Here is a 19,318-nt window from a genome sequence, read left to right on the forward strand (position 1 = left end):
TAACAGTTTTATTAGGAAACCACAAAGTTCAAAGATGGATTGGGAGATGCGATCTGCCAACTCCAGAGGTTTTCAGTCAAACTGAGCGCACACCCACATAATGGGGCCCAGTATGTGTCAGTGTGTGCACACTAGGCTCCGGCATTCTAATGGGCCAGACACCCCGAGGCTGTATGTGGGTGTGCGCACTGTACATGTGTTCATGTGTGTCAAAATGTAAGTGTGTATATGTGTGTGTGTGTGACTGTAAGTGATAACTAAATGGGTTTTTGCCTCTTTTGGCCCCCATCCGTGACTATAACAAAGCATTTTGTCTTTTCCCAAGGGTTATTACACATCACAATGACATCAGGGATACACACCCAAGAGTGTTCACTGCTTATTGAGTGAACTGAGTTGGTTATCAATTTATGGTTGAAGGGAATAATATATAGACTACACATCATCTAGAATCTCGGAATCATAATGCTGCGTTACAAAAACAACAACTATATATTATATAGTATTGGCTGAATGAAAAAAAACTAATCTTGCTGTCACTCTAAATAACACTGCATTAATCAGTGACACAATACCTTCCCTCAGAGGCATGCACTGGCAAATGGATTCAAGATCAATTCCTCTGCCATCTACACACACACACACACACACACACACACACACACACACACACACACACACACACACAATTAAATAACAAAACTAAGCACACAAAAACTGATACACATCTATATTAAATAATATATATATACAAACGTGGTTTCTTCGACATGTAGTTTAGGGAAAAGTTTAGCTGCCACTTTTAGAAAAGTTACTTTAAAGTTTAGTGCTGTCCTTGGTTTTTATGGAGTTTGCTTACAGGCCAAGAGACTCAGTGAAGGTTTGCTAACAGTCATGATTGTAAATGTTCTTTGTCTCCCGTTCCCAGTACAAGCAGAAGAGCTTATGTACTTCAGCGAGCCCTTTACTTCCCTGACGAAGGAAAGGTTCTTCTTTTCAGACTGCTTTTCCTCCAGTCATTGCTATTTTGTAATCATTGTCCATCTCTGACGTCTTTCTGCAACACTGCTCTTTTTGTGCGACTCAGTAAAATGATGGCCTTTGTTGATGAGTCTCAATGAGCTTTCACCGACTATGATCAGCACTTTTTTATATTTTTTATATGTAGCTTCAATTTACAAGAAGACAAGCAATGAGTAACTGTTGTCCTTTTGGATACTGTATTGGAGTTGTTCATACTCGGGTCCTCTGGTGTGTCATTTTCTTCATATACAGTCATTCTTTAGGGTTTTTCTGTTTGTTGTTTTTCTTTGCACTGAGAAGCCACCAAAATGTCATCATTTGTCCAGAGTCCTGTTCATTTCTGGATACTAATTCTTTTTTCTAATAACAGACAGCCATTGTTATCAGAAAATCATAATTGATGTGTAAAGCATCTGCTCATGCCAGGCCACTTCACTTCTCCTGTAAATATATTTTTTATTAATAAAGTGAAATTAAACTGAATTAATTTATTTCCAAGTATAGCAGGCAGTGGTATCAAACAGCCTGAAATGAATGTATGTCATGAATAATTCATATTTTAGGAAAACTGAAAGTATATGAAAGTATAATAATATATCTTATCATTCAGAGGTAGTTCTGTGTTGACAGGGCAGCAGCAATAACACCAAGGTTATATTTTATCTTCATGATTTTAAATCAAACTTTTCATTTTAATACGGCATTTTAATTGTAAATTAAGATTAAAAAAAATATAGGTGAACAGCTGATTAACTTGGAGTCACTAGTAAGGGTTCAATTATTTTTCCAATTATTATATCCATGGTAACGTAGGTGAGGGAAAGACCAGGAACAATTTGAAATGACCCTTTTTTACATATGACCAACATGGAATGAAAAACAAGTAATTCTCAATGAATCCCAGATTACAAAATTATTTCAGGCCACTGAATGGACATTATTAGTTGCTGTCAGTTTTAATATGTGGCCTCCTCCACATACTAGGAGGACAAAAAAGGAATAAATAAATTACCCATAGTTGGAGGCTGAAAGAGTGGCAATGACAAGCATGTTTACATAGGTTGCATACCCTACTGTGTAGGCTATGCACAGGTACACACCTATTTACTGTTATCATTTAGATTAACTTTCATTATTCTGAGCAGAGCTCACCCTTTGATATTGATACCGACATCGGTTGGATCCAAGTGGAATCAAAGGGACCTTAGCACCCCCATGAACACATAAACTATAACCTCACTTTTACTCAAAATGAGTCTTCAAGTATGGGTCATGACTATTGGTATTGCAAAGCTATAACAGGCTCATTTTATGGACCTGCTAATGGCATGTTGAATTTTTAAAATTCCTGTTTAGGCATAGAAACTAAAATGTAGCTGGTTAGGATTAGGGACAGATTATAGTGCTCTCAACACCCCCAGTGATGAGTTAGGATTGACAGACCTGCATCACTAATGCCAAAACCCTCTCTATCACTCACTGAAGATTGACAGTATAAAACATGGAAGTTGCTACTCTGACATCATCTGTTGACTTTGAAGTCCATTTTTGACACCTTGAGATTAGCATTTCCACCATCGCCATCTAAAAAATGGACGCGTTGGACAATGAAACTATGTGCTGGTTGGAAAAACCTTATCTAATGAGCATTCCCTGGATAATGCTCCTTTAAAAAAATAGTATTACCAAGATTTAAAAAATAGAGTTAATCTTTATTAACAATGTCCCAAAATGATTGACTGAGCCAATAAATTCAGCAGGAATGTGTTTACAAAGGTCAAAACAGAAAGCCCTTTTCCCATACACAGCTGTGATTATCTGGTGGCCTTTGAATGAAATACAGGTTTAAGGCAATTTCGCATTTCTAAATTTTTCTAACCTGGAAGCTGCCTCCACATTTTATACTGTTCATGGCACAAAAGCATGGATTTTTAAGCACCACCACCAGGTTAAAGTGCCAGGTTTAGGATTTTTTTTTTCAATTAATGGCTTGTAAAGACGTTTTCTTAATTATCTACCATTTTAATCAGTATGTCCACAATTGCAGTATGAAAACACTTTAATAAAGCTTAAAATGTAAATTGTTTGTCTTTGCTGAAAAAAACAGCAAAGATAAAGCCAATGCCAACAAAAAAACAAGCAAAGAATAAAAAGAAAGAAATTAGAAGATGCAATTAGTCATTACAGCTAGTGACAAAAAACATCTACTGTTTTGTGCTAGTCTTTTTATGAGGTACATTTGCAAAGATCTACTCCCATGCATTATTTGTTTCTCTTTTTTGTGCTTTTTGTGTATTTTTGTTAAATAAAGGGGTCCCATTATTAAATCTAAAAGGGAAAAGAAAGGAGCCATGCAAAATGCAACTGATTGATCATATCATGATAAAAGGTCATGGAAGTATTATGCTTTTAGGTAACAGGGGTGAACTAAATTCTAAATAGCTGATCTGGAAGAGGACCAAATCCTACTAAAGCATAATACAGGAGAAAAAAATGACAGACCTACATTTTTTTTTCCCCTCAATGTTTTGGTCTATTGTGGTTGTTCCTACTCCATCATGTTCGTAATATGGCAAAAACTAGAAGGCAGAAGTGCAGCGTTTCAACCTTGGTCCCTCACCCTGACTGCATAAAATTTGTGAGATATGAAAACGATGAGCCTTGCAGCCCTTCTGTTGGGTATGGCTCATGAAAATTGGGGGTTTGGAGAGGGGTGTGGAGCACATCAGAGGGCTGGGCTGTCAGAACACCAGCCCGCTCCATGAATCATATAAGGTGGTGGGAGAAGAAAAGAATGAAAGATGGAGAGGTGAGATGTAAGTGATGGTGTAAAATGGTTTGATGGGTTGAGCATAAAACGGGGCAGAAAGAACACGTCGCTGTCATGGATCACAGGGGGAGGAAATGAAGTCGTAACACTGCCTGATATGCCCATTACCATACAAGTGGTTCCCCGTACTGGCTGCGAAACTCCTCAGCCTAATGCACGACATTGCTGCTGTCCGCTAAAAACCACGTAACTCTACTGCTGTCGATTTTTTTTTTTTTTTTTTTGAGAATTTCAATTTTAAAAATGTATGTGCTCATGTGAAGACTGAGCTTAAACTTGTCTCTGTCAGCATCAGCACCTTTTCAGAATCCATCTGAAGCACACAAAACCCCATAGCTGTCAAACTTTACAATAAATCCATCCAACAATGTATACTGTCTGTACAGCCTCACCGTTTCCTCCTTGAGCATCTTCTATTTTTTTTTCTACACTTCGTAGACAATTTTTTCCTGTCCCAAATTCAGTTCCTGCCAAGAAGAGCATAAGAAACTGGCACAAGGACAAAAGTGACCCTCCTCTGTTTGCCTCAGTGTGCTGTTGTGCATTCGATCAGACCCTACAAAATCAGATCTAAGAGGAAGTCACAAGCAATGATGCCACTGTATCGATTTTAATTATCCCATTACTGAGCCTGGAGGTCTTATAAAAACAGATAAGCTAAAGACCTCCAACTAATTATATACAGAGCAGCATCATGCATTTATTTTGCTGTTGATTAAATTGTTTCGATTTATGTTAAATAACAGTGTGATTCAAATGCAAAAGGTATTGGGTTTGACAGAAGGGGAGCAGGATGCGTGAGAGAGGGAGAGAGGTATGAGATGGATTAATCTGAAAGCACATCTTTTTTTGATTTCTGTTTGGGCTCGCTGTCTGATGGAAAATAATGCTGTGTTGGTGAGGGCATGTTGTTTCAGGTATAAGTAAAATGATGAAATATCCATGAAGGCCTTTTTATACTGCAGCTCAGAGTGTGAGGATGTGTGAGATCTCAGACAAAGCAATGACACTTGGAATAGTCTAATGCGAGCCTTTAAAATCAAAAGAAAATTGGGGAACCAGTGATTAGTTTTCCTATTATTTGCAATAATCACAAGATTAACTGTAGATTTACCCAAAGTGCTGTATTATTTATGAATTATGCAGGAAATGTTTGTAGTAACGACATAGATTTTCCGCCATAACCTTCCAGGTAACCTGGAGTGCACTTCCCGAGAAATGTAACTACAAGTTGGGTCGACTGAATGGCTGGAAAGTTGCTTCATAGGGTTAAGAGGGCCTTTCAGTTATTCATAAGTTGTGACTCAGATTTTCCGCTGATGTCTAAATTAAGCCTTTGTAAATGACATTATGTTATAATGCAGCAAAAAATATTTGCTATGGTAGCAGTGCCTACATCAGGCCCACACACACACACGCAGACACACACACACACACGCACACAGTAATGTTTGGGTAAACTATGTGTTTTAGTATTTCAGCCACATGTAAATGGCATTTTATGTCCCTGAAAATTGAGTTTGTGTAGAATTCCTACCATGCTGACGATAGTCTGAAGATGTTTTTCTGCATTTACATGTGGATAAGAAAACTGAATTTTCTTTCACCAACATATCACCTTTTTTGACATGAGACTAACATGTTATTGTTTGTAGTTTTCTGATTGGCCTGCATTTCTATATTGTTAGGGTAGCTTTGGCATCCTCTTGACAGTAATTTACATAATTTGCTTTTGGCACGTGGACAGATATTTTAAAACAAAAGTGGAAAACTGCTCCTTTTAAAAAATATCCATGTATATGCAAACATGTAAACATAGCCTTTAGTGTCTGTTTTGACATTTTGTCCACACAGTTTTCAGTTTTAGATCACTGAAAACTGCTCTTATCCATGATGAAGATTTTCAGAAATTGTGTTTCAGATTTACGCAAGGATAAGAAAAAATAAGATTTTGTCCTGTAATGCCAAAGTAAAGCATTTTTTGTTTTGTTTTTTTGTTTTTTGCTTGCTTGTTTATCCAAAACACTGTGATAATCCTGAAAGCCAAACTATTTGGGTGAAAACTGAATTCCAACCGCTAGTCCCAAAAACTGCACTTCATCAAATGACCAAAAGACAAGTCACTCCCAAGACACATTTGGCCTCTGTAGCTAATTTCCTCGTTTATAATGACTGTTGTGATTTTAAAGTGAGGTGTGTTGCTGCTTAGACTGGCAGGTAGGTAACCCAGATGGGTGTAGCTAGCTCCCATCTCCCAGACTGCGCTACTCTGAGTCATTAAACTAGATCTCTTGATCGTGTTTGAGGTGTCAGTACCTTTTGGAGGATGAATCAAATTATCTGATAAATAATATGGTTTGCTGTGTGGTGGATTGTATTAACGGACCATCCAAGAAGCCTTCACTCCAATTCTGGTGAGTGTCTGTGCAATGCACACATTACAGTTTATGGATGCAGCTTGGCAATGCTACCTGATGAAGTAAATATGATCACTTCTGAAAAATGATGCTTAAAAACACATCAGAAACCAATGGAGGATGTTCACATTTTATGTGCAGTCTGTAGTAACCCTCTGACTTTTCCTCTGGTAATGTTTATGGCCCACCTCGGGATGTAATAATAGCCAAAGCCCAGACAACAACTGTCTTCTCTAATCCTCTTCTGTCATTCAAAACATGCCAATATAGCCAATTACAGAGCACAGCTGCTGACATTAACCTTTATGCATTTTTATTTTTTAATCTATTGAGACGAGATGAAAATGCCTGTCTGCATGCAAGTCATTTTTATACGTAACCTGCATTTCCAGGTTTAGCTGGCTTAGTGCGGATTCAGTCTCAGAATGGCAAAGAGAGGAAGTGAAGAATGCAGAGAGAACAGAAAACAGAGTGGTAGAGAGAGGCAGAAGCAGTATGAGAGAGGTGAAGAAATAGGAAGTAGCAGAGTGGAAAGGTGAGGGCGTAAAGCTTGAATGCTTCAGCACCATTGCCACCACAAACAGTGTTGACCTGGAAAGCCTCTGCTTGGTGGAAATCAGCTTTAAGAAACCCTTTTAGAGACCTCCTCAGGGGATTAATACTGTTTTGGTGTTTGGGGTCTCTCTCTCTCTCTCTTTCAGTCTTTTGCTCTGCTTTGTGTGCGTGTGTGTGTCCATCACATCACAAGGTGCATGTTTGCGTGTGTCTATATATGCATTCGGTGTTGATATGCCCATGTGAAAAGAAAAAAAAAGAGCGCACAAGTTGAATTCCTGCAGAAGCTGCTGTGTATGTTGGCGTGTGGGAGAGAATGCATGGAAAGTGAGTCAGCGAGCAAGAGGAAAGGCTGATTGGCGTTTTGGCATTATGTACAGGCAGAGATGCAAGGGACACAGAAATTATTCCGTTGGTTGTATTAAACCTCAATCTCAATGAGCAGAGTGTGCGTTCTACAGTTTTTAGAGGTCAACTCATCTAAACCTAAGCTGCGAAGAGTTCGAATCGAAGCATAAAAGGAAGAAAAGAGCACGTTTTGGGTTTTTTTTTTTCATTTCCTGCATCGTCTTTCTTTTCCCTAGCGTTCGTCCATTCAAGCACATACAGGCTGTAATTACTATCCACCAGTTAGGAATTTATAACTCATGACTTTGAATGGAGTGCAGTCATAAATGGGGCATTACTGTCTCTGTGTGTTAATTTAATGGGTAATTAATTCTAGTTTATTATAACTTATTTTTAGAGCTTTGAAAATAATTCATTTTAGTTATGTTAGCATTGTACTCACCATTAGTGAGTAAATAAATAATCTGAAAAGGCAATAACACCCTCAAGGGCTGGGAAGCAAAACTAGTAATCACAAATTATAGATATCTAAGTGTGTTCACCTGCTTTGCATCCAATTACATAAGAGGACTGGATAGCTAAATGTTCAGAAGGCTATGGGCGTATTTGTCCAAACAATGTGGGCTTTGATGTTGCAAATTCCCAAACTTCACCAGTAATTTATGGTATGTTATCGTGTAACCTATGAAAATAAGATCCAAGTTGTAACAGCCCGGATTCAGGTATTGTTTAACTAAAACTCCCATCAGCGCGAAAGGGAGACGGAGCAAAGACAGGAAGATAAAGAGCGAGAAAACCTCCTTGTGCATTCTTTCACAGCTCTTCTTATCAGCGCTCCCCTAATCGCGGGACAGGGAATGGACGCGGTCCAGTGAAAAGCTAATTATCACTGACAACAAATGTCACATCAAACAGGTATTATGTGAGCTGCATGAATCCTGCCGCACTCGGCGGATCTCAAGCAACAATTTTCACGACTCTGGATGCTAGATTACTTTTGACAGAAAACATACAAATAAAACATTACCAGGGCTTACAGGGAGAGCTTGCAGAGATACCCACTGAGTAAATTATTCATACATTGACTTACTGAAGGAATGAAAGCTTCTGTCTTCTCTCTAATCCCCAGCAAAGCTTTCGGTAATAGTGCAGCGCTCAAGAGTTGCCTCTCACAAGGCTCTATTCATCAAACTTTCCAATGTATGAAATCAGTGTCTGACAGGCATTTGAAATCCTGCGGCTCCTGCATTATTATAGCGTTTAGCCTCAAACAGCCTCTCAATCTAATGACTTCTCTGCGATGGTGATTGCTTTGATTTTAATTGGGATGTTCTCAGGGTGCTGCTGCTTCTAATCCAGCTGTCTCCCACCAGTTAGACAAGGGTTCCTCACGGTGAGCCTTTATTTCCACTCTGAAACCCATCACAGGGTAGCACGGTTGCCCTGTTGAGTTAAGTCACGGGGGATAGCGGGGGAAGGAGCGGTGCCATATGTCACAGAGGGGTGCAGTCATAGGCAATTGAGAGATGAAATATAGAATCCATCAACGTGCTGGAAGTGTCAAATGAAGAACGTCCTCAGTCTCTGGAGACAGAGTTAGGGTATAGTGAAGTACCATTTAGCCTGTCCATCCTTGAAAGACTAAGCCATGACCCCTCTGGGGGAAAAATAAAGAGCAGGGAGGGCTTAGCTGGTGCATGTCTGTCTTCAGACATTTGAATGATCATGTTTGTCCTGCTGTCTTGTTGTGAGAATCCACATCGTTGTTACTCGCCAGCAACTTTAATACAAACTGTTGTAACAAGCAGACTTTTTTTTTCTTTTGTTTTTTTCATATACGGTCTTGCAATTATTTCTCTGTGTTTGGCTGTGAAGCCTTTTATTATTTTTGTCATGCACAAAATACTCATATTAAGTGAAAATCTTACCATCTGCCCAGACACAGGAAATGTATTTAATTTGACAGTATTTTGGCACCAGCGAGACAATAAAACAGATAGACACACTGTAATTGTATTCCCTTTTAGATGCTTGATGCTTTTCGCAATGCAGCCAGAGAAGATGTGTCCTTCAGAAGGCACACTACGTAATCTGGGTCTCATTTTTTAGTGCGGCGGAAAACTGAAATTATCTTACATAAGATCACAGGATTTCCATTTTATGAATTTCAACCAGCCAGTATATTTAGAAGATTTTACTTTTGATTGCAAGAAAGTTGAAATAATGACTTAAAAAGCATATTTGTTTCAAGTATAACTAAATATTTAAACAAGCAACATGTAACATTTTATATATGTTGGGGATCATCTAGTGACAATTTATTTGTGTGAATTTTACGTACTGGATGCACAAACACGCCTTTACCCTTGGTCCAGCTCTCTCTCGTGCTGGCACACGTTCTCATCGATAATTTGAAGTGCTTATTTTTTGAAACAGGCAAACACAGAGAGAAAAATAACTTCAGAATCATCTTGATGCAAGAATACCAGTCCTGCACCGTGCAACCCTACTATTTGTTTTATTGGCTTACTTGTCTTACTAATCTAACTATATTATCAAGTTCATGAAGTTAGTTAGTGTTCCCCCCTCTCCTTGTTTTTCTCCACCGTAAATTGAGTGTAATTTCTAAAATTCTTTGTTACCCTCACCTCGCACTCAAAGCACTTTTTACACAGCAGGCTGTGACCGCAGACTCATTTTTAACCCTCATGCACACATGCAAACCCAGATCCAGGAGATGTGACTGAAACATCTATCACTCGTATTAATACCCCAAACACTCCAACGCAAAGTAAGGAAAAGAAAAACTTTTGAGTAATTTCAGACTTCTTTAGTTGTTTCTACGTGGACAAATTTCAGTCAAAACAGCCAAGTCTTGCTTACTCTATTTAAAAATAAATAAATACCGCCTTTGTCATCAGCCATCATGAAAAACGACCACCATCTCTGGTTTTCAAATGGCTAATTGGCTGTATCAAAAGTAATCATAAGCAGTAGATGCACCAATTTTAGTGTTTGCATGCACTTGTGAACAATTTCCCTGTAATGGTAGGTTATCCCACTGTTGCACTACTTGTAATTGTTCTCTGTCAGCAAACTGAATGGTGGTTTCTAAATTACTCAGAAGAAAATGGTCACTTGTTTCCTATTGTCACTATTAGCGAAAAGGGAGACAGACTTATCTTCAGTAATCATGACTCAAAAACTAGAAGCTTTTATATTATGACTAAAACTTTGAAGAACAACTTCTCAATAAAGTGTGAAGTGCCTTTCTGACAAAAGTGAGAACTGCTCATTAAAAAAACATTAAAAAAAAATAAAACAAGCATACATGATGTATTTTTTGTCTTAGTAATCTACATGTATTAACTTGCCACATGAATTTGTAATACCAGGAATGGGCGAGAACTGCACCCAAAACTTAGGAATATGAAGAAAAGCATGAGTAATGTAAGAAATAGTAATAGCCTTTGTTTCTCATCAAACCCGCAAAAATGGGTTTCAGAGTGCTGCTGCTTCTGCCCCTGAAATTAGCTCTAGCTGGAGGTAACCCCTGCCATTGTGAGTCATTCTCTGCTCAGTCAGTGTGATTAACCAGACTAAAGAGCACTGATGGATGGCTACAGTGATGGATACCCATACGCACATACAATGTGTGAAGGTGGTCTTAGCCATTTTTGGTTGGTGACCCCACACAAGCAAATATACAGTATTTCACAGTCCACTGCTGAAGCCTAAGTAATTGTCTGCTAGCTTTGACACTGTATAGTGATTTTTATTTTCCCTTTAGACAAATGTCTTCAGTTGACAAATTAATGAAAGATCCTCTCGAAAGAACGAGAATGAATGAAAGAAACCCTAGAGGCTGTAGGTATTCATTATACCCTAAGAACAGGACATTTATCACAAAGATTTAAAAGTTGATAATAAATTTATGTTGGAATTGTATTTTTAAGATGCTATCAGTCATCTTGTCAGACTCCCTAAAATCATCTAAGCATTCCTCTAGATTCCACGGCTAGACAATCAACATGTTTTTCAACTTTCCCCGAGCCAAAGTAGAACTCACATTAATTGCCCGCACTGCAGAAAGAGGAGTCTTTTGTGATGAGAATGATGAGAGAGTGGCAAAAGCAAAGAAAAATACTCAAGACACTTGCGTGATTTCTTTGGAGCTGCTACTCAAACCGTACTGAAGATATCCCCGGCTATCAGTTTGCACACACAAACACACCCTTCTTTTTGATGATATGTTCCCGCTTGCACTTTTGTGTCGAATCGCTCGTGATTTCTCGACTCGCCTTCCCTCTTTTTCCCTTTTCATATCACCTTTGTGTGCTCGGCTTTGTGAATATTTCTCCTCTGAACCTTTCAGTAAATTTTGACAGGGGCATTTTCTGAGCTGATTCCAAAAGAGGAAAATGTAAAGCACTACATCCATTATTAAACAACATCGCAACCTGGGAAGCCTCGATGAGGTATTTACATTTTATGGCCTCTGTCGGTCCCTTTGGTAAGCAGTCATATCCAAAGCTCGTGGATGCTGAGGGAGCAAATTGACAAGTGCTCACTTTGTATTGTTATGCAAAGAGATTCTTCTTTTTTTGCATTTAACAACATGTTTTAAAGAATAAAATGGAGAATTTTGTGCTTTTAGCAGGCACATTACTAAACCTACCCCACAGGTTTGCCTGGGGTTAGACGTCATTTACACCAGAGGTTCAGGCGGGTCATGAAAAATGCTGTTTGATACAAATTTTATCTTGCACTTTCTCTGCTACACGTGGTAGAGTGTTGCAAGTCCTTATAGCATCGTATTTCCCTGGCACTCAATGGTTCCCTCTGCATCATTCCCAAGTATGTGATAGGGGACACTTTTATGATAAATGACAAGGGCACACGTGGCTTAGAGGAAGGTGTGGGATAATTTTAATCATTTTAATAAGTACTTTAGTGGCCTGTGAAACTGCCAATTTGCTGCCTCATGGGCTGCCAGTGATCTAAGTGGTCAGTTACCCAATAGGATCCTAAGGTTATAAAAAAAGGAAAAGGAAAAACAAGTTGCCTGTTGTTAAAAGAAATACTCTAGGACAGCAACAGCATATTTTCATCCTATTGTAATTTGTATGTCTTCTCTTAGGAAGATTAATTGAAAATACAATCACCATAATTCTTCCAAGGTTAATACAACACATTCTCAATTAAGTAGGAGAAAACACACGGCCGTACTGTATTTGAGAAAGCTTTAGTGGCAGGAGCCATGCTATTTTCCATGCTACCTAATGATAAGCCTTCTCTTCCTCAGTTATTTGTAATTAAGTTTCTTTTCAGTATTTAGCTAGGAAGATGTCAAAGAGGAGAACAGAGGAGGGGGGATCTAGTGAGCTGGGGGCTGAGGCTGCCCTAGTCCTGAATAAATGCAGAGGGTGAACAGGCTTAGTGAATTTCAAAGTCACCCAGGCGGCTTAATAGCTTTCCTAAATGACTCAGCACATTATTTCCAGTTGTACAGTAGTCCATTACACGGTGCGTTACCATACCCATACAGGGTTTGGTCTCCCTCCTTTTCTGTCCTTCTGGCCCAGGCCTGGCAAGTGTTCAACAAACCACTTGAGCCTGAATGCAAAATTAAGTCCCTTGGCTATAACTTTAGGACAGTTCTGTCTTTTTAGTGCTTACCCAGAAGCCCGAGTCCTGTCGGTGACACTCATAACCCCTTGCACTGCAAGCTCTGATGGCAAAGGTGATAGCTAAAATTGTATTGCATCGGCCACAGGCATGGATGTGAATGGAAGGAGACAGAAAGAAGGAGATAAATAGAGGAGGAGGGAGCAAGAGAGAGCAATTAGTGGAGCTCTACAGCATAATCCCTAGGAGACAAGGCCCATCAATCATGTTACTAATCCTTTGTTTCTCAATAAAGATAACCATGCTGCAGGGAGTTAACATTTTCTTAATAAGTCATCTCACTATAGTACACCTGAAAAGCCAGATTGGCCCAGAATTATCCTTATCCTTGATGTATGACATTGAATTGATAAGAGGGCACGGAGACATACTAAACTAACTGTAATTTTGATAATAATAAGACTAGTCGAAGCAGACTAAATGTTAAAAGATTAGAATATATGGTTATCTGGTCAAATTATACGCAGACTATTTATTTAATAATTACCCACACCGTAATGATGGCAGCTTTCAAAACCAATACACTTTTAAATAATAATAAGTAGTATTAATAAGAGAAATAAATAATAACTAAACCCCTGATGCATCTTTTGGAGTGCAAAAGTGCACGTTAGGTAAAAAATGCTTAGATGTAGATAAAAGGCTTGTAGTAAGAAAGTGTTTTGAGTGCTGAAATTCAGTAGAAAAGTGTTATAAAAGTACTAGTCCATTTTCCGTTTACTTACTCACTTAGCACTTAGTTTCTCCTACGCCGAGTAGCGTATCGGGCAGCTAAGAATCTCCATAGACGTCGGTCAGGGGCGACTGTTTCGTCCCAGGTGATGTTGACGGTTTTCAGATCATCCATTGGTTGGCCTTGCTTTCGCTCACCAGTGCGCGGGAACCATGTAATGGTGATCTTGGCCGGGCATTGAGGGGGTGCACGTAGAATATGACCCACAAAGCGGAAGCGCCTTTTGGCAACAACATCGGCTAGGGAGCAGGTGCCTGCTCTTCGTAAGACCTCTTCACTTGTTATCCGGTCCCGGTAGGAAATTCTCAGGATTTGCTGCAGGCCACGTTGTTGAAGCACATTCGGGCATCGAGCGATCGCATTTGTTGAGCGCCAGGTTTCACTAGCTTACAGTGCAGTCGGAATGACGATAGAGTTCAGTAGTCTGATCTTACTAGCTTAGTTAAAACATCAGCTTCTTTATGTGGTTACACTTGGGCAAACTGTACTTGAGATTGCATTTTTTAGGCATTTTTAGCTCAATGCTAATAATGACAGTGTTAGCGTGCTAAGTATAGCCATTTGCACCAGCTCAGTTTAGCATGTAAGCATGCTAATGTTTGCTAGTTATGGTTTGATACAATGTAAATTTGAGGCTGTCTGGAATGTCACTACTTAAAAATTTAAATACGTTTAATTATAGGGGATCATAAACAAACCAGCAAGAATTTAATCGTAGTCTGCAAAGCATTTACTTGATGGTGTCACTTACTTACTTTAATAGCAATCATTTTTGGAGTTGTTGACAAACCTTTGCCTGGCAGAGAGGCTCATACTGACTTCAATGTAACCATGTGGCTAGGACGGCTAAATGCACATTACTTAGGTTTGTGGGAAAGCTTACGGACAAAAGGTAGGTAATAGATTGCCAGCAGTGGTCTCTTGTGTGAAAATCACATGTTTGCCTTGAACTAGACCACTCACAGAGGTGAGCGTTTCAGCAAGGTAACAGTGAACAATTGCTGACTAGATGCATGACTGTATGAATGGCGATCTACTGAATAAATCTTATGTTGCCCGCAAACTGAATAAGAATTCAAGATGCATTGCAAACTTGCCCTGGATGAAGGTAAATCATTGTTAATTGTACTTAAATATCTCAACAAATAAGTTTAGGTAGAGTTAGTTGAAGATATAATTGGAAGCTTTACCTTTAAGGCATATGCTCTGGAATCATACAGTAAAAAGATTTAGCTCAAATATTCATTATGACAGCCCAAAGGCACAGCTTCAAGAATGAACCATCCTTCTGAGGAGCAAAAAAGGGAATGCCACAAGGCAAATAAGATATCTTTTGGTTCCTAGACTCCCAGCTAATATTGCATGTTTTCTGTTGAAATAACAACATTTTCTTCAGAAGTCCATGTGGGTGACCTTTGTAAAATCAAGTCAGCCTCAAATTGAATGAATTCACTGGTGACCTTGAAGGCATCTCTGTGTCCAATTCACTCAGCTCTCCTCTATATGATACTTCTTGCACAGGTAGATCTATCCATCATGTTCTTTTGTTCACCTTTGTGTCAGTGACAACATTTTGCACCTTGTTTTTTCTTCTCCCCATTTCTTTTTCCTGTCTTTCCATCCCCCCCCCCCCCCCCCCCATCATTTTTGCAGTCTCCTGGAGAAGTCAGCCATGGATGTGTTGTTGTGATGCTTCAAGGTCAAGAGTGCTTAGCTGGATATTAAAGAGACAGATGGGTGTAGAGGCCGAGTGGGATGGCAACGCAATGCAATTATAACCCGTGCCCACTGTCCACCGCACACATACATTCGCACACAGAGGGAGAGCGAGACCAACAGAGAGCGAAAGTGGGTGAGAAATAGATAGACAAGAGATCACTGCTATCTCAGAAACTCTGTGGAGACAATCTAATATCAGCATGAGTGTAAGTCCACAACAGTTAGAGCATGCACGCACTCATATACAAACAAATGTGCGTGCACTTGTGCACACGCGCGTGGCACAGAGATTGTCTGATAGGAATTGTAATGGCTCATTAAAGCACCAAAGTGATCCTGTGGATGGTTCCAGGAGGAGGAAAACAGAGTGAATGATTGATACAGTGATACAGAGTGTGCTCCCTCCACCAGCCCATTAGGGGTGATTTAGAGGGACTGTGGAGTGCAACTGGAATAGAAAAGAGGCTCCTTTCTCTACATTTTTGATTCCAACCTGGTCTGTGACTGATTGAGAGAGCACAAGAAAATGAATATGTTTACCACCATCATAAGATCTCACTCTTGTTCATAATGGCATTTAGAAGGGAGTGATTGCTCAGGTAACAGCCGTGACATAATAGGTGGTGCAAATTGGTGCGCCTGCTTAATTGTATTTCAGACTGTTACGTGAGTTATGAGTGGCAGCGGGTCATGGTATGGCTGTGTGTCACTGTCGGTGACAAACCAGGGTGGAGTGAAATGGTAAAGCAAGCTGGAAGTTGTTCGAAGGTGCCTGATCAAGGCCCAGTGTAATTTGCCCAGATAGGATATTATTCACTCTCACTAATGGTCATACAGTGAGACACGGTCTCTGGTTTCATTAGTTTCACATGAGATCTTTCACAGTTACAATGGTCTATGCATATAGCATCAATCTGACCCCGAAGTGTTATTTTCTGTGCAGTATCAGTCTTAAACATGCAGTGCTACTAGACTTTATTCCCTCATAGCACAAATGACCCATTATATACCTGTGGAGAATTGATATCATTGTTCAACAATGCTAATGAGCAAAGGATTTCATTGCCAGGGAGATCTTAACATCCACTCCTGTATGTCAAATGCTCCCAGTCCTCCCATTTTACTCGTGTTTTCTTATCAGTGCTCAACATTAGTTAGCATCTAAAATCTTTTGTTTACCTACCAAACATGCAAAAGACAAAGCAGGTGAGTGCATCTGTACCAGCATATTTTTTTTGTTTTGTGTTAAAAAAAACAAAAAACGTCTAAATCTTTTGTATTTAAACACAAAACAACAGTATAGAGTATAAAAGGATGCAGCTTGAAAAATTAAGCCAATACATGGGTGCCTTAAACCTGTAATGTTTTTAATGACCTTCAGGAGATGACATCTGGTTCCATAGATAACTATGGGAAAATGGTCCTCTGCTCTGACCTTTGTAAACAGTTGTCAGATATCTTTTGCATGTTTCAAGTCATGTTTGATAAAAACTTAAGTCTGTTTTGTAGATTTTGGTTAAAGGATGGTTATTCTTCCTGAAAGAAGCATCATCAGCTAATGACTAGTGATTAACTCGTCCACTGAGATGAAGAAAGTGAAAACAGGACTTCACAAACCAATGGCTGACATCATGGTGTCTATATTGATCTGTACTTTCTATATTAGATTGGTTATTATGTATTCATATTCATACTACTAGATGAGGAAAAAGGGAAACTCTTATGTTTTTAAAATTGTATAAGAGTTATATAGCTCTTAGGATCCATATTGTTACTATTACACTGACAAGGACATTGCTTATCTTACATTAATCTAATTCATAAATCAAAATGTGATGTCGGTTTTTGTCCGTTATAGACAATGCTAACTTACCTTCAAAAGAGAAACTGAGGAATATACAAAGCAGCCACTGCTTTTAGTGTCTGTGTTGACTGATCTTAGAGGTCTGCTTTGAAGTAGAGACATCCGATTTTTCCGAAACATGCCGCCTGTGATTTGGTCAGTGATGGCTGATATTAAATCGCTTTGTTCAAGCAGCAAAGTTAAAGATTCTTTTTCTTTCTTCTGTAATGCCTAAAAAGTGTTCAACATATCCTTATCCAAGGGCATCAGATGGTGTCATCCTTTTGTAGAAAGCACAAAGTATCCTTTGGCACTGGTCACAGTGCTCTTTTAATAACAAGCAACAGTGTTTGCATTAGGGTGACAACCAGGAAGCTTTTTTCCTTTTTATGCTTTATTGTCAGTTGACTATTTGTGCTTTTACTTTGGGTTTAGGGCACAAAAACAAACGTCCCTAGGTTTCAGAAAGGATTGTGGTTTATGGTATAAGTTGCGCCTTTGCAACGCAAACCCTGCAGGCTGAAAAATGATTATACCCACTGCGTTTAAATGTGATGCCAAGGAGTTCTTTTAAAGCACTGATATGCAAAGACTTTGGAATATCAGACTCTCTCTTTTGTGATACAGCTCTAATACCAAAGGACACCTACACCTGTATATGTGTGTATCTGTGAGATGCCCATTTCTTCAACAAAGCTGCATTATATGACACCCCGGGAATGAGAACGAGTGACACTCATGCTGGTACATGCACACAAAAGGTTTCATAGTTAATGCACAGAAATAACAATTCAGAACTTGTGAATTTGAATCTTTGTTGAATCTTTGTTGAATCTTTGTGAATCTTTGTGAATCTATATACAAAGGCAGGCACAGATGTATTAGGTTATGTTATTGATTCGGTTCTGTCTTATTATTGCCTCATGATATCGTCCAACATGTAACTCAATAAACCAGAACAAAGCAACTGAAGACATGACTGACTGTTATACTGTTTACAGGCTATTTGTATTTAAGGCTTAATTAAGTGTTTGCTTTAATTACCCCCAAATTTACTTTTAACTCAGAATTGGTCTATTGAATCAGCGGTCTCACAGGAGGCTTTATTGTAACAATGATCCTCATTAAAAAAAAAAAGAGTCTCAACCCCATTAGACATCACAAAAGCCGTATCAGGCATTGAAACACATGATCACACAATGACCCTTTGTCAGTATTTACTCATGACGATAGAGGAGGTGTCAGCAGCATGGAGTCCCACATGAGTCCACATGATTGTGGACAAAAGAAGAAGCAGCGGTGCTGTGAAATGGAGCCCAGCTCATGCTGAGGCAATTGAGACAGGAAATGGGGGTCGGTGTGGGGTCATGGCGTCCAAACTCAGCAATCTGAGGATTTTGTATTTCCCACAATCCTTTACTCACCCACCCGTTCCTGCTGTCACACGTGCGCGCACACACACACACGTACACACACATGATTGCACACACGGTTCAAACCCACTACGCCTCCCGGTCCTTCATCCCCCAGGGGTAAAAGTGTGATATCAACCAATCTGTTCCAACCACCCCCATAACCCTAACAGTTACAGCTGCACCACCCCCGATCCTCTCAGCTCCTTCTCCTACCTAGTGTGTGCCACAGTGGAGGGACAGCCACGCCAAAACACACTCCACCGAGCTCTGGACCAGCACTCGCAAAAAGGGTCAGGAAGAAGGGTTAAGTGAGCCAAGAAGAGAAAAACAGCAGACATGAAGTCCTGCTTGGACTCCAGTATGATTCATACTGATATTTTAACAAGTTTAGATGCCAGTAATAATCACTCATTCAATCATTGCACATTCACAGCAATGATAGGCAACATATATGTATTTATATTTGCTTAGAAATGACAGAAAACTGTTGCCACAGATGAACGGGATAATATGTTAGTAACAGTGGAATCTCCATCTCTCTGCTGTTCCCATTTTAAAGTGAAATGTCTGGAAACTCATCTGACCATTGAGGCGAAGTCTGAGGCAAAAGCTGTGACTACTTAGCCAGCGGGAGGCCAGCAGGTCTGAGAGCCATGTCATTTCTTGTGTTGCTTTCCTCTTTCACGGAATTCTGAAACGGACATCAGCAGAAACATTGCTTTCAAATGATGCTCTAAATGCTTTTTC

Source organism: Aulonocara sp. 'chitande type north' Nkhata Bay, linkage group LG9 (genome assembly GCF_057382095.1).
Source record: "Aulonocara sp. 'chitande type north' Nkhata Bay isolate Kocher_YH1m ecotype deep benthic linkage group LG9, A_spYH_male_GT1.1, whole genome shotgun sequence".
NCBI classification, from domain to species: Eukaryota; Metazoa; Chordata; class Actinopteri; order Cichliformes; family Cichlidae; genus Aulonocara; species Aulonocara sp. 'chitande type north' Nkhata Bay.